This window comes from Mastacembelus armatus, chromosome 9 (genome assembly GCF_900324485.2).
Source record: "Mastacembelus armatus chromosome 9, fMasArm1.2, whole genome shotgun sequence".
NCBI classification, from domain to species: Eukaryota; Metazoa; Chordata; class Actinopteri; order Synbranchiformes; family Mastacembelidae; genus Mastacembelus; species Mastacembelus armatus.
This window is the reverse complement of record NC_046641.1, coordinates 669,753-687,986: the sequence shown is the minus strand read 5'-3', so window position 1 is coordinate 687,986 and position 18,234 is coordinate 669,753. Positions and strand designations below refer to the sequence as shown.

Sequence of the window (18,234 nt, the reverse complement as noted above, 5' to 3'; positions counted from 1 at the left end):
TCTAGTCGGGATGGGGTCTAAGAGACACGTTGATGATTTCGATGAAGCAACTACTGATGTAAATTCAGAGAGATCTATGGGAGAGAAGCAGTCTAAACATAACTGAGGTCCTACAGATGATTCAAGAGCTACTGTAGTAGAAGATTCATTTATTGCAGGTATAGGAAGCATCTGCTGAATTTTATCTCTAATAGTTGTGATTTTATTTGTAAAGAAACTCATAAATTCATCACTGCTGAGAGCTAAGGGAACACTGGGCTCAACAGAGCTGTGACTTGTTGTCAGCCTGGCTACAGTGCTGAAAAGAAACCTGGGATTGTTTTTATTTTCCTCTATTAGTGATGAATAGTATGCAGTTCTGGCTTTACGGAGAGCTTTTTTATATGTTAGTAGACTGTTTTTCCAGGCTAGAAAAATTTCCTCTAAGTTTGTGGAACGCCATTTCCTTTCCAGCCTTCGTGATGCCTGCTTTAAGGTACGAATATGTAAATTATACCATGGGGCTAGTCTTCTCTGATTCACTAACTTCTTTTTCAGAGGGGCTGCAGAATCAAGCGTTTCACGCAGTGAGGTTACAGCGCTGTCAACAACATGACCAATTTGGTAGGGAGTGGGATTGAGGCAGCTGCCCTCCACTATGTTTATACTTGGCATAGATGTAAATCAAGATGGAATCATTTTCTTAAATTTATTAACAGCGTTGTCGGATAAACATCTGCTGTAGTGGAATTTTCTTCCAGACGCTGCATGATCCATCATTCTAAATTCTAAAGTTATTAAAGAATGATCTGACAAAACAGGATTTGGGGGAAAAACTATTAGATGTTCAATTTCGATGCCATAGGTCAGAACAAGATCAAGGGTGTGATTGAAACAGTGGGTGGGTTTATTAACATTTTGAATGAAACCAATTGAATCTAATATAGAATTAAATGCAATGCTGAGACTGTTATTTTCAACATCTACATGAATGTTAAAATCTCCCACTATAATAACTTTATCTGATCTAAGCACTAAATCAGACAGAAAGTCAGGGAATTCAGTTAAAAACTCTGAGTAAGGGACAGGTGGACGGTACACAATGACAAGTAGAACGGTTTTTGTGTTTTCCAGTTTGTATGTGAGAGACTAAGAGTGAGGCTCTCAAATGAGTTATAACTGTTCTGAGGATGAAAGTTTAATAATAAGTTTGAGTGGAAGATTGCAGCTACTCCTCCACCTCGACCTGTGCTTCGAGGAACATGATAATTTTTATGACTGAGGGGGGTTGATTCATTCAGACTGACATATTCATCCTGCTGTAACCAGGTTTCAGTAAGATAAAGTAGGTCAATTTGGTGATCAGTTATCAAATCATTTACTAACAAAGATTTAGATGAAAGAGACCTGATATTCATTAATCCACATTTGACAGTTCTGTTTCTCTGTTCAATAAGAGGAGTGGTCTTAATTTTTATTAAGTTTTTATGACTAACTCCTCTTCTGTTAACTTCTGATTTATTTGATTTACATGTTCGAGGGGCAGACACAGTCTCTATGTGGTTTGAGGGGGGCGCGGCTCTAAGGAAACTGCAGAGAGGCATTTTAGACTGAGTCTCTCCATCTGGTCCTGCTGCCTTCCCTGGTCGGAGTCTCCTGAGCTCAGTTCCAACCTCTTCCATTGTCAGAGACAGGAGGAGCTTTTCAGATTGTAACAGAGGGATGGTGGAGGTACACGGAGCAGCTGCAGAGGTGGAGATGCAGGGAGTAACCTCAGAGGTGGAGATTGAGGGATCAGCCTCATAGGTAGAGGTGGAAGGAGTAGCTGCAGAGGTAGAGGAGACAGCTTTTTCTTGTACTTCACCTGCTGCTTGCCTCTGTCTTTTTGAGCTCCTGTTATATACTCCTCAGCTTCTCCTTATCCCTGTCCTGGAATGCCTTCTTCTTCTGATTCAGGAGGTCTTTAATGTCATTTGTGGTCCATGATTTATTGAGCACTGACAGGCTGACCCCCCTCCCACCCCTTCTTATAGCCTAGGCCATCTTTATGTAGAGCAACAATTCTTTTTTTCAGATCCTCTGAGAGTTCTTTGCCATGAGGTGCCATGTTGAACTTCCAGTGACCAGTATGAGAGACTGACAGCAATAACGCCAAATTTAACACACCTGCTCCCCATTCACACCTGAGACCTTGTAACACTAACGAGTCACATGACACCAGGGAGGGAAAATGGCTAATTGGGCCCAATTTGGACATTTTCACTTAGGGGTGTACTCACTTTTGTTGCCAGCAGTTTAGACATTAATGGCTGTGTGTTGAGTTATTTTGAGGGGACAGCAAATTTGCACTGTTATACAAGCTGTACACTCACTAATTTACATTGTAGCAAAGTGTCATTTCAGTGTTGTCACATGAAAAGATATGATAAACTATTTACAAAAATGTGAGGGGTGTACTCACTTCTGAGATACTGTATTTACTTCATTAATACAAGGTTTTAAAATGAACAAAACTAGTAAAGTAGTATTTACAGCAAAATAAATTTCAGAGAATATGTGACTGTGGGGGACAAGGTCTATAAAAATTGGGTTAAGAAGGGGGTGAATGGAACACTGGGACAGTTTACACAGGCCTTCCAGCATGACTTATGGTCTATAGTGTCCCCCTAGTTTAACTGGAAGCACCAAGCAGGGAAAATAAAGGAGTCAAAAGAAAATTTGAAAGAGAATTATCTAACTTGACTAGAATTCTGACATCCTGTTGCAAGAATTTTGATTGCAAACTTAACAGGGAAATACAGGCTTTCCACTTTGGCAAAAGTAGGAACCAGGTAACATCTAAACAGTGGTAGCATACTCTAAAACGGCCACTCAGAGCTTTGCAACCATCTCAAAATCTCTGACGCACGATGAGCATGCTGTATGGACTCACTTATAGCCAGTTATTTAGGACCTCCAAATGCAGCATGGCACACAGTTTAAGTCACTCCATCTGATCAGGGATGATCCTGTGACACTGTACCATAACAAGGTGAACTGTTCAACTGACCTTTTGAACACTGTGCCATTTACCTGGGCGTTACAGAGTGTCACATGGAATTACAGTGAACAAGGCCATGGAAAAGGGGCTCCTGATGGGGTCAGAGCTTGTGTGAAGCTATAGCAGACTAAGAGGAAATGATCTGCAAACTGATGACACCTTTTTTGTCTTATTGTCCAGCAAAGATGGGATGGAAATCCACATACGCATACATGTATCCTGAACACAGTAGCACATGCATGCACAGTTTCCAAGTGTCAGCACGCATCGTTCGAGGTAGGTAGGTAGTATATGAATGAAAACACAATGAAAGTAAAGTAAGTGATAATGCTGCTTGAACCATTACTGACTCCTCTTGTAGATGGATACCATGAAATTCTTTAGACATACTAGGGGAAGGGAAGCAGAAAGAAGAGATGAGTTTGAAGGAGGTATGAGTTAATTTTAAAAATTTGCTAGTGTTGAGACAGGCAGTGGAGAGACAGGCAGAAGACTGATGCAGCATGGAGAAGAAACAGGGACAGAGAAACATGAACATAGTAGCAGCAGTAGAGAAGATAAGTCACGGGGCAAAGTCAAAAAACACTGGACACAATCTGGAGGGGAATCTGGGTGAAAAGCATTGTGGCCCACAACAGGTGAAATTGACCCAGTATGCCCAACATTGGGTTAAAAAAGAGATCTTTAATTCTTTGGTTTGGAATCTTTTTACGGTTGGAATATTCTGTATCTAGAGATGCAGCTTTTTGTTTTGCAGGCAGAAACTTTGGTAGAAACATGAAACATGAAAATTTGGCCTATCACATTGGAAAAAAGCACTAGATCTCTTCAGAGAGCATGAGAACACCTGGTCATAAAGCATACATGCTTTGCTGGAATAGTTTTAAAGAGTGCTACACATGGCAGTGTCATTGAACAGCTGCACATAGCAAATGAGGGAGAAATAAAAGACAGACAGGAGTACCTCACCCGTGTTGTGGCTGTTACAGTTCTTAGCCAAGCAAAATATTCCTAATATTCCAGACTCAAGCCACAACCAAGGGAATTTTTTTTAGAGTGTATGAAACTGCTAAAACAGTTTAACCCTTTTTTGCAGACCTATTCAGCCCCTTCACACAGCTTTTACTTGTCACCTACATCTCAAAATGAGATAATTGCATGCTGTGCTGAAGAGTTTACACAAAATATTATCACAGAAATAAAAGAGGCAGTAATGTTTTCAATTATGGCAAATGAAGCCACAGATGGCAATACTGAACAGCTGGCCATATGTGTCCACTATGTTGTGGAGTGCTTGATTGCAATGTCAACACTAAAAGAATTTGATGCAGAGTGCATTACTGCTGCTATAGAAGAGCAACTAGTGCATCATGATATTGATGAACTTATGGGTGTAGCACAGTTGTATGATGGTGCAGCAGTTATGAGTAGGGCTGTAGGTGGTGTACAAGCCAGGTTTAAAACAAACCACCCAGAGGCCATTTATGTGCACTGCTATGCACATCAACTAAATCTAGTTTTATGTCACACCTGTCAGGCCATACCAGAGGCCAGAGATCTCTTTGAACTGCTAGAGAGCTAATACTCATTTATCAGTGTTTCACTTGTAAACCATCAAAAATTCAGGGATGTTCAAGATCAGCTGGGTTTAAAGCCATCTGAACTTGTGCAGCTTTCAAAGACCTGCTGGTTGTGCCACCTGTAGTCTATAAATGCCATCTTAGAGAATCTCCCTGTAGTTCTCCAATGTCTCTCCAGCATCAACAACTCCATGGCAGGAGGGCTCCATGCCAAACTCAGCACTGTATACCTACTGATGATGTTCAAGACCTTTCTGTCTATAACTAAGAACTTGCACAAATACCTGCAAAGTGAAACAGTAGACCTTGCTAAGAATGCTGAGTACAAACGAGCTGTTTATGACCCTCTAAAACAAATGCGCACAGATGCTACTATGCTGTATGATACTATTAGGACCATTTGTGCAGCAAATCAGATCCCAGAGCCATGTGCTGCTACTACACAAAGGCAGAAGCAGAAACATATGGAGGATTACGTAGTGGAGTCTAGATATGGAGCAGTGAATGACCTCAGTGAAAACAGAAAAGCTGAAAAGAAACCTGTTTCTTCCTTGCCTTGACAGAACGGTTGCTGAGAGCAACCATTTGTTAATAACCAAATTCTGAGAGGTGTCCAGACCTGTAATCCAGGATCAGATCACTTATCAGAGGAGGTTTTATTGGCCAGAAACTATCTGGCTCACAAAAAGGAAACCCTTCCAATTAAGGATATAGAAACTTGCTGGATAAAGCCATGTTCCCAATCCCAATAGGCGTTATAATTTAATGTTCAAAAATGTAACCATCTTAGTTTAGTGTAAGAATAGAGAGCTACGCAAGGGAAATTTGTATAGTACATGCTGTGGCGCACTTATTGCCTGTATTAGGCTTTTTTTTTTTTAAAGAACATGAGTAATGAGGGGCCTAGAGCTTCATGTCTAGAGACACCCTGCTGAGAGATTTAGACATTCAGATCTTGTGAGTTTTCTTTAACACCAGACATTTTGATTAGTTAAAACAAGAAAAGCTAAGGTGTTACAACATTAAAAGGGTACCACGACAGTGTCACAGTGATGAATGGAATTCTGACATCCTGTTGCAATCAAACACAGTTTACTTTGTGGCGTAAATCGTAGCCTTTCTCGTTCAGTTGAATGGGGAAACTTCAGTGACCAGCACCATTGGTTGCTCCACCAAAACATGCCACTCCAGCTCAGTCAGAGAAAAAAGAGCATTTCTGATATCTCTTTTTTTTCGCTTTTAATTATAATAGTAATAACCATAATAATAACTACTAACTTTTAATATTAAAACATCAACATATTAAAAACATATCAACATATTTTTGCCTGCAAAAAGGGGTGTCTAAATGACAATCTAACAATCAGCAGGAACATACAGTATTGGCTCTAGCGCCTCCACCTATGTTTTCTACACTATAGTTTCTATGAGGACATGATGAAGCTGAGTTTTATGGAGATGCTGCAGGCAGACACACTGTAGAACCACAAACTAACCTGCTGTTTCTCTGTGAACAACACCAGGCCATATTTGTGCAGAGAGACAACTGCCTCTGTACAATCTGTCATTCTGGGGTTTCTGCAATAGAGCCAAGGTGGAGTCCTGATATGACATAAACTGAAGCCATGAAGCAAAAGACTGAACCAGGCCAGAGTGCTGACTCTGCACCTGCCAAAAACAGGGCCTCTGGCCCGTTCATTCATATCATGCCGATGGCCCAGTACACAACCTCGTACGGGCAGCCAGCGTTGCGTTTCTTTCCATCTAAACCCCGGTATGGCGTTTCCTCTGAACCGTGCCGTTATGTTTCCTCTGTGACCACTCAGCGAACGAGGAGCAAACCAAGCGGCGACAATACCCTGTCTGCAGCTTCAGCAGCAACACTGCCGCTTGTGATCGCTTCGCTGCTCTGCATCTGTAACGTTAATTGAGACGGAGGTTTCGACAGACACTGAGCAGTATCTATGCCGAACGACAGGCGAACTCACCCGCTTTTAGGATTGATGTTGCTGCAAGCAAGCAAGCTCCGCCGCTGATACACCGTCCTCCATCTTCCCTGTAGCGGCTGCTTGTCTGGGTTGTGTGTGTGTGGTTGTGTGTGTGTGTGTGTGTGTGTGTGTGTGTGTGTGTGTGTGTGTGTGTGTGTGTGTGTGTGTGTGCGTTCGCAAGCCCCTCCTTCCTCCCACCGTTGTAAGACACTAAAAGCAGCCTGTCCGCTATCTATTGACGTGCACCATGCAGCACTTTACATCCACAGCAGGGGGAAGATTCTTCCGAAATTTGGAAATCATGATTTAAAAAAGACATTGTGAAATAATAAAAGAAAACCAGACAAAAAATATGACAAAACAGAAACATTGTAGTTTCGGTATTTCAAAATAACCTCCCTGTTGTAATTTAAATATATTCTTTATTTAATTGTTCACAATTTCGCCTCTAACCCATGTTCTAAGTATTTTTATTTGCACTTCAAAGTAGCCTAATATGTATTTCTGGTGGAAAATACCCAATTTTCTTAGCCCCAAAATATCAAAATATAAACTCTTCAAATTCCCTGAGACACTGAGTGGTAGTGACACAGCATTTCACTGTGCCTACTGACTTAACCAGTTATAAACTGCAAAGCAAGCTGAAGTGGCAGTCTCTCGGGATCGTGAGCTTAAATTTTGGCTCCTCCAAAAAATCAAGAATAAGAGTCGTGCAAAAGACTGCTATTTGCATTAGATCTTATTGCTATTTATCAAAATCAATTTCAAGACCATTTCTAACAATATAGCTACTCTAGATGGCATAACCCTGGCCTCCAGCACTACTGTAAAAAACCTTGGAGTTATTTTTGACCAGGACATGTCCTTTAACTCACACATAAAACAAATTTCTAGAACTGCATTCTTTCACCTGCGCAACATTTCCAAAATTAGGAACATTTACATTTCCAAAATTAGGAACATCCTGTCTCAAAATGATGCAGAAAAACTAGTCCATGCATTTGTTACCTCAAGGCTAGATTACTGTAACTCATTACTATCTGGATGTCCTAATATCTTAATAAAAAGCCTCCAATTAATCCAGAATGCCGCAGCCAGAGTCCTGACAGGAACTAGCAGGAGAGATCATATTTCTCCTATATTAGCTTCTCTTCATTGGCTCCCTGTAAAATATAGAATAGAATTTAAAATCCTTCTTCTCACATACAAATCCCTTCATAATCAAGCTCCTTCATACCTTAAAGACCTCATAGTACCATATTATCCCAATAGACCACTTCGCTCTCAGAGTGCAGGTCTACTTGTGGTTCCCAGAGTTTCCAAAAGCAGAATGGGAGGCAGAGCCTTTAGCTATCAAGCTCCTCTCCTGTGGAACCAGCTCCCAGCCTGGGTTCAGGAGGCAGACACTCTTTTAAGTACTTTTAAGGCTAGACTTAAAACCTTCCTCTTTGACAAAGCATATAGTTAGGGCTGGCTTCAGGCAACCCTGAACCATCCCTTAGTTATGCTGCTATAGGCCTAGACTGCCCGAGGACCATCGGTGCACTGAGCTCCCCTCCCCTACCCTGTATCTTCTGCAGGTGTCCCTGGTCCTGGAGCTCTATATTGCTGATGTGCAGTTACTGGTCCCACCAACCTGCAGTGTCTATTTGTTGTTTATTGTTGCTGTTCTTTTCTCTCTGCTCTATCCACTCACCCCAACCGGTCGAGGCAGATGGCCGCCCAAACTGAGCCTGGTTCTGCTGGAGGTTTTTTCTTCCGTTAAAGGGAGTTTTTCCTCTCCACTGTCGCCAAGTGCTTGCTCATAAGGGAATTGTTGGGTTTTTAGTTTTTGTAAAGTGCCTTGAGATGATTTGTATTGTGATTTGGCGCTATACAAATAAAATTGAATTGAATTGAATCATGGTAGCCTTGTGGACAATGCTGGGTTTGTTGTCCGTCAGATTTTAATGAAGCTGTCCTGTGATGTGTGCCGTGCTAGCTTGGGGACAGATGCTGTACCTGCATAATTTGGTCAGAACTGCTTAAACAGAAAAACAATGGAGGACTTATGATTCCTTCTGAAGGTACAGTGAAGTTGATCAGATGAGTTGAGTGGTTTATTCGCCAGTCATCCACCGGGAAAGCTATCAGTGTGTCTTTGATCAATCAACTAGTCCGACATTGGTTCAGAGGATGTATTTTTTCTCAAGGAGCACATTAAGGAAACACAGTTTGGAATTGACAACCATCATTTTTCTCTCGTCATTGGTTGTGACAAATTAAGGATGCACCACATTGCCAAACTAAATACTCTGTTTTTCATATTACATTCTAATGTATTATTATCAATCTGCTAGTGTTATGCTATTATATTATGGTGCTTATTTTATAATTATTGTCTGTATTTTGCAATTGATATACCATATTCTATTTGTTTATTATTGTTTGTGTATTGTATTCTATTTATGTCATCAGTAACATCACGCACGCTAGCTTTAGCTCTTCAGGCTTTTTTCAATTTTTTTGTCTCTTCTTCTCTTCTTGTGTCAACTTTCAGCTATATAAACAATTTATATATCAAAGTAGTAGAGATTTTGATAGGACCTACGGTTTTTCCACCAGGTGGCCAAACCTACAGAGAGTGACTGCTCAATCGCTCATTCACTCTCATTATAAAAAAGCTCCAGGAGTCCTGGTGAAAAACACAAATGAAGGCAAATGAAGATGTTTCTAACTCACCAGCAATCCTTCATTTTTTGGAATATCTTCACAAAAATGGATCAGTCTCTTCGTTGAAGCCTCCTGTTTCTGAAAAAGACTTATTTCGATAGGGCTTGTAGTTTTTCTGTAGTCCTCCATTTTGTGAGGTGAAGTTTTCTCAGCTTCTCCATAGCAACAGCTCACAAAGCAATAGCAGAGACATAAGCTGCCTGTGGTTGGTAATTAAGATTGACTGGCTGCCTAATGTCCACTGCTGTTACACATGGGGACCATTGTCAGTGTCAGCCATGTTATCTCCAAGCAGAACACTTTCACAATAAAAGTCTGCAATAATTTACACAAAGTGACTGCACCTTTATTCAAAATTAGTATTCAAAATTAAACTTCAGCTTTTAATTGAGGTCATGTGAGTGCACCACAGCATGCTGCACTTTCAAAATAAAAGCCATTGTTCTGGATTCTTTCAAAATAAAAGCCAAGAAATAACAAAATGAGCTTAAAATGGACTTTGGCTATTGGCATACAGCTTTAGACACTGACTTAGGGTGTTTTTAATGTCAGCCATGGTGCCCTTTCCCAGGAGGCCATGTCCAGCCTTTCACAATGAAAGTCTACAGTTATTTGTAGGAAGTTATTACACCTTTGTAAGGTATCATGAATATTCAAAACAAAGTTATGATTGTAATCTAAGGTCCCTTGAGTCTCCTGCAGCACTTTGTCCTTTCAAAATAAAAGCCTTTTGTAGCCCTTTTTTAAAATAAAAGCCAACAAACACTAATATGAGCTTAAAATAGACTTTGGATATTGGCCGAAAGCTTTAGACACTGACTTAGGGTGTTTTTAATATCAGCCATGATGCATTCAGGATCAGAAGAAATGGACAGCATGTGAGTTAAATATGAGTGTCACTGCAAAGGGTCTGAATACTTATGACCATGTGATATTTCAGTTTTTCTTTTTTAATAAATTTGCAAAAATTGCTACATTTCTGTTTTTTTCTGTCAAGATGGGGTGCTGAGTGTACATTAATGAGAAATAAAATGAACTTTTTTGATTTTGGCAAATGGCTGCAATGACACAAAGAGTGAAAAATTTAAAGGGGTCTGAATACTTTCCGTACCCACTGTACCTTCTGTATTTTTCAGCAATATTTATCAGTTTTTAAACTATACATTGTTTCTGTCTTTCTACAAGTTCACTTTTTTGCTGTTTCATTATTCCCTTTTTTCTTTAACTCATATATTTAAATCCTTTAGTTCTTCCTTCCATAACTACACTGTCTTCTTTTATATTAGTTTAACACTTCTTTCTTTAGCAAGTTAAGCTTCCATCTCCAGTTTTTCATTTCAGCTTCCAGGATTCTTCAGGATTGTATTTCAGCCTTCAGCTTATTCAGCAATGCATTTCAGCCATTTTCAACATTGTTGTGCAGCTTCATTCAGCTTTCAGCATTCACATGCATGTTCCCCAGGAAATGCAATTTTCTAGTTGTATTATACTATTCATTACTTTTTTATTTACTGTATTTGTTTTATTGACTGTTATTCATAATTATTTATATAGTTAGAAAAGCATTTTCCTTGGTGAGAAAACTTTATTTCATTTATAGTGAATTTAATATTACAATTCTTAACCAAGAATTTAAAAAACAAAAAATATAAATAAGTATGAGCTTTTGCATTTCCGTATTAAATAAATTTCTTACTATCGAGAAGTAACTAGAGATTTTTTTGTACACCACGTAGAGCATAAATTACTGATATCAGTTGATAAAAAGGAACGTTATTTTACTTTTATTCAGAAAAACCGCAGCTCTCCAGTTTAGTTGCATTGGTTTATAGCGAACTCTTGCCCAGGCCAATATGTTCGACGCGTTGACGTATCGCAGCAACGGATGAGGCGTCTATGTATTCTTTCTGTCTGTGGTACAGGAAACAAAACACAACACAATCACCATGAGTCATTTTTGGAGCAGACAACATCGAACAGGTCTTTTAAATACAGACATGGATGGGGAATGTCTTGCTTTATTTAATCTGCTCCATCGCCCCCGGATTCTGCAACAGTCCCTGGATACCTTTCTTACGGTGGCCGACAAGGGCAAACACGCTGCAAGAGAGAAACGCTGCAAGAGAGAAACGCTGCCAGAAAGAAACGCTGCAAAAGAGAAAAGCTGCAAGAGAGAAACGCTGCAAAAGAGAAAACACAACGGAAGTGCGCTAGGCCAATAGGGGGACCCCGAACTGAGGGGTGCTATGAACAAAGAACTTTTACAGAGGCGAGAGAGACACATGTAGTGACATAAGTCACGTCTCATTTTGGAGGCTGCGTAATGACGCATTGTTAGCACATATTAGCACATGAGAACAATCATCAGAGGACGCTCATTCTGTTGCAATTCAACACTATAAGCTGCGTCATTACGCAGCCTCCGAAATGAGACGTGACTTATGTCACTACATGTGTCTCTCTCGCCTCTGTAAAAGTTCTTTGTTCATAGCACCCCTCAATTCGGGGTCCCCCTATTGGCCTGGCGCACTTCTGTTGTGTTTTCTCTTTTGCAGATTTCTCTTTTGCAGCGCGTTTGCCCTTGTCGGCCACCGTACTTTCTTCCTCCATGGCGCACTGCAAGTTTTCTCTCTACCATAACCTGTACATTCACTCGATTTCCCTCTCCAGTTAGTTACGTTTTTACGTCGTGTCGTCATCCGCGGAGGCTGAAAAAGTAATGAGTGTTTTGATAATATAAGGAGTACAAAATACAGATATTTGTGTTTAAATGTAAGGAGTAAAAGTAAAATGTCGTCAGAAAAATAAATACTCAAATTACAGATACCTAAAAAAATCTACTTAAGTACAATAAAGTATTTGTACTTCATTACTTCCCACCTCTGCTGTTTGGTACCTGGATATGCTTTATGCTTATATATCTCAGCAGCATTCCATTCAATATATTGTGTTTTTGCTCCCTAATCAGTCTAAGGGGTTTCCCTTCTCTCTCAAATGCAGCATTAGCCTCTCTTACAGCATATTCCACCTCATAAGAAAACACTGGAACAATGAAGACTTCTGGCAAAAGTCAAAGGTCAAGTTCAGCTTATCTTTTATCTCAGTTATGAGGGACTGTACAGTCTCTGGACGAGAGAGCAAGATCAGTCGTTCAGCGTTGTCATCATCAATGATGACCCTTAATTTCAGTGTCCCAGTAACATCCATTTACGCAATGATAAAGAACTCCTGTAACATAACAATATTTTTGGGTTACTCTTTTAAACAATATCTTACATGATATTTACATAATATATACATCGAATAACATATTCAAAGTCCAATGTAATAGTAACAGAAATAACTGCATTGTGGTAACATAGTAGACCTAAAACAAAAGTAATGCATACTCATTTAAAAGAATGATCTTACCACCATTACTTGGGCAAACCTGAATAACGCACTGTGTATCAGCAGGTAATGTCTCAACATACAGACTCCACTTTTGATGTCTGTACAGGAGGTTTGAAACATTTTTGTGACGACAAATACAATACTCTTTTGCTGTCTCTCAGCTGAAGTTTTCAACATATTTCTATAGTTATGAGATATAGTCATTTTTTTTGAAAACTTTGTTTTCCCTCAAATCTCATGGTCCAAAAATGGACCAAGGGACCAAAGTTAACCGAAGGTTAATGATCAAGGTAATGTCGCTTTGGTCTCGATACACGATAATTACAGTAGGTAACACTTCGTTCAACAACTGCATGTGGTCTGAAATGTTTCAGGCCAAGTACTATATAGTATCATCACTGAAAGTCTGAGACATAGCACAACAATATCTTTAAGTCCATTAGCACTTCCCAAAATTTGGCCCTTTCTTGGACTCTTGAGTCAATGATAAGAGATAACAGTCTAAGGAGAGCATGATTCTCATGTCCATTCCCAGAGAAACAACATTCCCAGTTGTTTCTCAGCTAGCAAAACTTTGGGGAAGTGGATGAGGATGGTCCACCTTGTCAGAATGTTGGAATGGAAAACACACAGATGCTCTGTTTAGTTCTTCCAAAGTAAAATATCTTTTTCCCATCAAACCTTTCAAACAATATGCCAGCTCCACAGAAACCACACCTTCTAAGATGTAGGATGTCAAGTGGAAACCCTGTGACAGGATGAAAATATGTGTGATGATTAGGGAGAACACAACTGTTTTTAACACCATAATTCTGTTCACTGTCCCTGCTCACTGTATTTCTTGTAAGAGATTATTATGGGACTCTCAAAATACCCTGTAACTGCATCTGATATTTGCATATCTGTCTGGGTGGCAAGACAAAATCTGCAGAAATATGTAGTTCTCAAACTTTCACTGAAACCAGCAAGCCCATGGGCAGCAAGGTTATCAGCCACGACAAAGTAGACTATGCCTTTGAGACAACTACCAATTGTGTCAATGTAGACATCCACTTGTTCCACAGTTTTAAGATCACTTAATAGAGATGCCAAAACTTTAGCATAGCCAAACTGTCGTACATCATTTGAATTGCACAGAAGAGCTAGCTGAGTACAGTGGGGAGCTGACTGATACTAGTAGTAGTAGGCCAATGTCCAATAAAGAGCACAGACTTTGTGCATTTTCTTTGATGTTCCTAGAGGGTTTGTGATTTCAATATCAATGTAAAGAATTATTAATAATTTCTGACACTCATCTGACAGCAGAAGATTTTCCTGGTAGTAGGAGCCATTACAATATAACCAGCTAACTGTGAAGTCGTTTCTTCGAATTTCTCAAGTACATCTGGTTTTTTCAACAACAGCTGCAAAAATTTGAGAATGGGCATATACATAAAGGTGTGATGTGATAACTCAATAAGATATTCTACAGATAAGATATTCCCCTTAAAATACATTTTCCTCCTGAGCTGTTGACAGTAGTCCTTCAGATGTGACAGATTGATGTAGAACATTACTATCAGAAATAGGGATGGGTACTATGACCTGGTATTAAACAAGCCTGGGACCACAATATTGATAAGCTCCAGCCTTAACGGGGCTATTACTGGTATCGAACTAGTCATGTTAAATGTGCACGTTTAGCCCACGTGGTTAATTATCTGTCTCAGCACTTCACTGTGACTACATATGCCTGCTGTGTCTGTAAGGGAAGGGCAGAGAGGGGAGGCTGTTGTTCACACACACGTGTCATAACGCACACTTGTGACAGCAGCAGACACATCAACTCAAGGATGGCAGAGAGAGCTAGGCTAGCTGTCGCTTTATTTCTAAAAATTTGATGCCAGCACCACACGTTGTCACAAGTGTAACAAATGCAATTCATGTTCTAAATTTTTTCCTTCTTCTAAAAGTATCGATAAGAGAACCGTTAATATAATTCAATTCAATTCATTTCAATTTTATTTATATAGCGCCAAATCACAATACAAATCATCTCAAGGCACTTTACAAAAACTAAAAACTAAAAACCCAACAAATCCCTTATGAGCAAACACTTGGCGACAGTGGAGAGGAAAAACTCCCTTTAACGGAAGAAAAAACCTCCAGCAGAACCAGGCTCCAGGAGTGGGGACACCTACAGAAGGTACAGAGAGAGAGAGAGACGGAGAGAGCACAAGGTTAGTGACATTCAATGGTGGAATATACATGTGAGGGGGGAGGAGAGAAAGAGAGGGGAAGGAAAGGGAGGGGAGGGTTAGGGTAGGGTAGCTCAGTGCACAGATGGTCCTCGGGCAGTCTAGGCCTATAGCAGCATAACTAAGGGATGGTTCAGGGTTACCTTTGTCAGAAAGGAAGGCTTTAAGTCTAGCCTTAAAAGTACAGTGTGTCTGCCTCCTGAACCCAGACTGGGAGCTGGTTCCACAGGAGAGGAGCTTGATAGCTAAAGGCTCTGCCTCCCAGTCTGCTTTTGGAATCTCTGGGAACCACAAGTAGACCTTCACTCTGAGAGCGAAGTGGTCTATTGGGATAATTTGGTACTATGAGGTCTTTAAGGTATGAAGGAGCTTGATCATGAAGGAATTTGTATGTGAGAAGAAGTATTTTAAATTCTATTCTGTATTTTACATCCAATGAAGAGAAGCTAATATAGGAGAAATATGATCTCTCTTGCTAGTTCCTGTCAGGACTCTGGCTGCAGCATTCTGGATTAACTGGAGGCTTTTTATGGCGATACTGGGACATCCAGATAGTAATGAGTTACAGTAATCTAGCCTTGAGGTAACAAATGCATGGACTAGTTTTTCTGCATCATTTTGAGACAGGATGTTCCTAATTTTGGCAATGTTGCGCAGGTGGAAGAAGGCAAGAGATTTGTTTTATGTGTGAGTTAAAGGACATGTCCTGGTCAAAAATAACTCCAAGGTTTTTCACAGTAGTGCTGGCCATCTAAAGTAGCTATAATTTTAGAAAAGCTATTCCTGAGGTTTTTAGGCCCAAATACAATAATTTCTGTTTTCTCTGAATTTAAAAGTAGAAAGTTACTGGTCATCCAGGCCTTTATGTCAGTTAGACAGGCTTGAAGTCTGGTTAACTGGTTTGTGTTAACAGGTTTCATAGATAGATACAGCTGAGTGTCATCTGCATAGCAGTGGTAATTAAGTGCTTCCCAATGACATTGCCTAAAGGAAGCATGTACAGGGTGAACAGAATCAGTCCTAACACAGAGTCTTGTGGAACTTCATAACTAACTTTTGTTCATGTGGAAGGTTCATCATGGACATGAACAAACTGGAATCTGTCCGATAAATAGGATTGGAACCATTTAAACACTGTTCCTCTGATACCAATCACATGCTCCAGTCTCTGTAATAAAATGTTGGGGTCAACGGTGTCGAATGCAGCAGTAAGGTCTAGGAGGACAAGTACAGAAACCAATCCATTGAGGCTAAGAGAAGATCGTTGGTGACATCTAACAGTGCTGTTTCTGTACTATGATGTGCTCTAAATCCTGGCTGAAAATCTTCAAATAGTTCATTCCTGTGTAAGTGGTCTGATAGCTGCTTAGCAACAGCTTTTTCTAGGATTTTAGAAATAAATGGTAGGCTGGACATTGGTCTATAATTAGCCAAGACTCCTGGATCAAGACTAGGCTTTTTGAGTAAGGGTTTGATTACTGCAGTCTAAAAGGCCTGTGGTACGTAGCCTGATACTAGAGATAAATTTACCAAGTCTAATAAAGATGAGTTCATTAATGGCAGGGTGTCTTTAAGAAGTCTAGTCGGGATGGGGTCTAAGAGACATGTTGATGATTTAGGTGAAGCAATTACTGATGTAACTTCAGAGAGATCTATGGGAGAGAACCAGTTTAAACATAACTGAGGTCTTACAGAAGATTCAAGAGCTACTAGAGTAGAAGATTCATTTATTGCAGGTATAGGAAGCATCTGCTGAATTTTAGCTCTAATAGTTGTGATTTTATTTGTAAAGAAACTCATAAATTCATCACTGCTGAGAGCTAAGGGAACACTGGGCTCAACAGAGCTGTGACTTTTTGTCAGCCTGGCTACAGTGCTGAAAAGAAACCTGGGATTGTTATTTTCCCCTATTAGTGATGAATAGTATATATAACAGATCGATGAGCAGTATCGATAAGAGTAGTAGTGTTAAAATCTTAACGATACCCTTCCCTAATCAGAAATTGCCTGGGCAATGTCACTTGTGAATGGACAGTTATGCTCATTTAATATGTTAATTAATGATTTTTGATTAGGGGTTCTGACAGAGAAAAAAATTCATCAATACACTCAATGATTTCCTGTGTTGCCCTCTGTGACACATGGAGAACAGTTTCAAGAAGAAAGCAGCCAAACTGTACTACAAACTGCTCTGCTAAATCCTCACAACTACTACCTTCAAGAGCAGCTGCATTTTAATTTTCATCTGAAAATTGTATAGAATCTTGCTGTATGTCATTATTTGAGATAGCATTTGGGAGACTTTTCACTACGACTGCTTCATCATAGTCTGATTAACTTTGGTGCTCATTCCATTTCTGTGCATTAAATGTTGAGTAGACATTGGCTTTAAACTTATGGTCCTGAACGGACATGGCACTGTTTCTTTCTGTCTTAAATGTCCCCTCAGATGAATCAACATGTTCCTTTCAGAAAATGGCTGTTTGAAATCACACAGAGAGCAATGAAATCCCAAAATCAACTGCTAACTGAACTGGGCTCATTTTGCACTAATTTATCAGAATGTATTCTTGACAGATGTATCTTTAGTGAATTAAAAGTACTAAATGTACACATGCAGCTACTGTGGAGACAAGGTAAAGGTGAAATAGTGAAATACTGGCCATGGTTAAGTCTATGTCTTAATAACACTACTTTTACAGCAGTAGAAAGGCCACATTATTTACATTTCCACATTTTTATATTTAAGTTGTGATGCAATTTTAGGCCAAAATAGCATCAAAAATATCAATATGAATTTGAACAAGAATATGTAAAATGTCGGACGAGCACTACACTGCGCGTTACTGGTAATCAAATATCAACAGAAAATCAAACTAAACTTCTCTTTATATTTTTTTTATTGTATTTTTCTTATGTGGTTATGTTAACAATGTGAATGCAAGCACCAAAGTCTATCACAGTTTATGTTAAATACTTTAAAGCAGGATTCAACTCTGTACAAAGATAATTGGCATTTTCTTGTAAATAGTAGCATTTATTGCAGCATTAAACACTACTGGACAAAATGTTAGCTAGGTTTAAAATATGAACACAAAAGCCTGATATGTACTAATTTGTTCATTTTCTCTAGGAGGTGAGAACAAGAACAAAGTTAATTCTCGCCAGGACATTTCATATTACATGAGAAACTCAAGTGCAGAACTCCTGGGAGATCCCTCCCACTGCAGCACACATAATGTGCGCTAAGCACTGTAGGAATCTGACAAACTACAATACAGTGGATAAGATATCGGATACCACCA

The 18,234-nt window shown here is 39.6% G+C and overlaps 1 protein-coding gene across 2 annotated transcripts in view; it reads right to left on the bottom strand.

Moving 5' to 3' along the window:
• apba1a (amyloid beta (A4) precursor protein-binding, family A, member 1a) overlaps nt 1–6,698 on the bottom strand; it is a 68,151-nt gene extending 61,453 nt beyond the window's left edge. For both annotated transcript variants that reach the window (XM_026322035.1, XM_026322036.1), the window contains exon 1: nt 6,588–6,698. The gene's annotated coding sequence lies outside the window, so the exon portion shown is untranslated. The remainder of the gene's footprint in view (nt 1–6,587) is intronic.
• Between the last annotated feature and the right edge of the window lie 11,536 nt (nt 6,699–18,234).